Source organism: Zophobas morio, unplaced genomic scaffold (genome assembly GCF_036711695.1).
Source record: "Zophobas morio isolate AGI-343-1 ecotype UQ-CSIRO unplaced genomic scaffold, CSIRO_AGI_Zmor_V1 ptg000213l, whole genome shotgun sequence".
Classification (NCBI taxonomy): domain Eukaryota; kingdom Metazoa; phylum Arthropoda; class Insecta; order Coleoptera; family Tenebrionidae; genus Zophobas; species Zophobas morio.
In genome coordinates, this window is record NW_026972317.1 from 360,001 (window position 1) to 362,500 (window position 2,500).

The 2,500-nt window shown below is 44.5% G+C and overlaps 1 non-coding gene and 1 pseudogene across 1 annotated transcript; both read left to right on the plus strand.

Moving 5' to 3' along the window:
- The first annotated feature begins 311 nt into the window (after positions 1 to 311).
- On the plus strand, positions 312 to 474 carry LOC135146176 (5.8S ribosomal RNA). The gene has a single exon (XR_010283729.1). It is a non-coding gene; the product is annotated as a 5.8S ribosomal RNA (ribosomal RNA).
- Positions 475 to 1,054: 580 nt separating this feature from the next.
- Positions 1,055 to 2,500, plus strand: part of LOC135146178 (large subunit ribosomal RNA) — a 5,569-nt pseudogene continuing 4,123 nt past the window's right edge.

A 2,500-nucleotide genomic window follows, 5' to 3' on the forward strand; every position in this document is an offset into this window, starting at 1 on the left:
GGAGAAAGAAGCAAGAAGGGAGAGCCCGTTAGGTGCTAAGGAAAAAGTCCTCTTTTTTAAATGGAAGGGCCCCAACATCCAACATCCTTTTAGTTCCGTTTTTGGGGACAACTTTTTTCTGTCAAAAAGAAAAAGTATACACGGTTACGATGGTACCTCTCCTCTTATTTTCCTTTTTATAGAAGTAAAAAGGGGAAGAGTTATAGAGAAGAGGGGAGGGTGTCATCTCCAAGAAACTTGTTTTTGAAGTCATAAAAAAAAAACAAAAAACTAGTTTATTAAAGTTTATAGAAAAGAACAAACTAAAAAACAACTTTTAACGGTGGATCTCTTGGCTTGCGCATCGATGAAGAACGCGGCAAACTGCGATAAGTGGTGTGAACTGCACACGTGAATCATCGAGTCTTTGAACGCATCTTGCGGTCTTGGCGCCTTTTTAGCAAGATTGCCAGGACCATGCCTGTTTGAGTATCAGCAATATATACTTTTGTTTAAAAAGATTCTTTTTTTTTTTTTTTTTTTTTGTAAAGATAAAAAAAAAAAGGGTCTTTTGTCTAAATGGGGTTTGTCACACGGTGGGTTTTTGGCCTTGTGTGTCCCTTTAAGGAGAGGCTGGAATGGGGGAGCATTTTTCTCTGGTTTTTTTTTTCCAAGGTCCTAGTAATATGAAGTCATCGTAATGGGAAGAAAAGAGAGGGGGAGTACTCTCTGTCCTTAAAGCCGAAAAAAAAAAAAATAATAATAAACAAAGTCTTTTTCCTTCTGCTTTATAAGTGGCGGGTTGTGTGGGTAATAATTAATAGTAATTTGGGGGGGACCCACGCGTCCTATTCTTTATAAAGCTAGGAGGAGAAGAGCTGATGGGAATCCAAAAAAAAATAGTGGGGTAGGGGAAGAGAGAGAGGACACACGGACTAACTGGGAAAAATAAGGAGTCCTTCCATTTAAGGGCCTTTTACAACTAAAGAATAAAAAAGCTCAAGGCGGAGGAGGGGGAGGAGTTTACTAAAGCCTGTCTCCTCTGAGTACGAGCAAATAATACGACACAGTATCATGATCTCAAATCAGGTAAGGCTACCCGCTGAACTTAAGCATATCAATAAGCGGAGGAAAAGAAAATAACCATGATTCCCCTAGTAATGGCGAATGAAGCGGGAAGAGCTCAAATTTTAAAGCCGTGGTGCTGTTGATGGCACACGGCATTGTAATCTATAGACATGTTCAATCCTGTGGAGAGGGCAAACAAACGTAGTAGAAAGGGGGTGTGTGTGTGGGCGTTAAGGGAGAGGAAGGGAAGGGGGGGTGTGTGTGTGTGAGGGAGGAAAGGGGTGATAAAAAGCCTCTTCCTTCCTCGCAGGCACCTCTTTCTCTCTCTCCCTCTCTCTGACGCACACACACCTCTCTCGCTCTTCTAAACTGGCGCGACCAGCCCAAGTCCGAATGGAGTTCGGCAAAGTTTTTTTTTTTTTTATCAAAAACTTTTTGGCCAGAGAGGGTGATAGCCCCGTAGCGCTGGCGCTGGGAAAAGGGCCCTCTTCAAAAACTTTGGAGGCATGTTCAAAGAGTCAGGTAGTTTGGGAATGCTGCCTAAAATGGGTGGTAAACCTCACCTAAAGCTAAATATGGGCGCAAGACCGATAGCGAACAAGTACCGTGAGGGAAAGATGAAAAGCACTTTGAAAAGAGGGTGAAAAGACCGTGAAACCGTTAAAAGGGAAGCAATTGGAGCTCTTATTTGTACCTGGCGGTAATCAGCCAAGGCCCAGCATGGAGGGAGAGCGTAGCTAAAAAGAATAGGAGGTGGTGGGGGAGGAGGGGGGTTTATTACTCCCCTTCCCCCCTCGCCTCCACTTCTTTTTTCTTGACTGTACCGACCACCGGCTGACCTTGGTGCACTTGCTGTCTTTCCTTTTTGGGGAACGTACAGGTCAACATCAGTTCGTCTTTGGGTACAACCAAAAAGTTGAGGAGATGAAAGGGGGCCGCAGAAAGGTAGGGGTTCCTCTCTCTCGCTTTCTTTTCCCCTGCGGAAAAGAGGCGAGAACCCTTAAAGGGAGGAGCCGTGTTATAGTCTGCGCCAGCAAAGGGGGGGTAGCCGGATGGCCCTCCCCAAAGCGTAGGTGTAGTGTCCCCCAGGTGCCCACCGACGGACTGAGGTCGAAAATGGGGGAAAGCCCCTTAGTTGCAGCGCGCGTCCCACCTGCCTATACCATATATATATATATATATATATATATATATATATAGTGTGGTGGGTGGGCTAGCCCTTGGCGATATATCTTTTTTGGAGGTCGTTTGATGTTATAATATTATTATACATTGGGGGAAAGGGGAAGGGCATAAGCCGCGCTTAGGATGTTGGCAGAAAGAGCTTCAACTGACCCGTCTTGAAACACGGACCAAGGAGTCTAACGTATACGCGAGTCTTTGAGTGGCAAACTCGAGGGCGCAATGAAAGTGAACCCGCATTTTCTTTTTATTATTATTATTATTTTTTTTT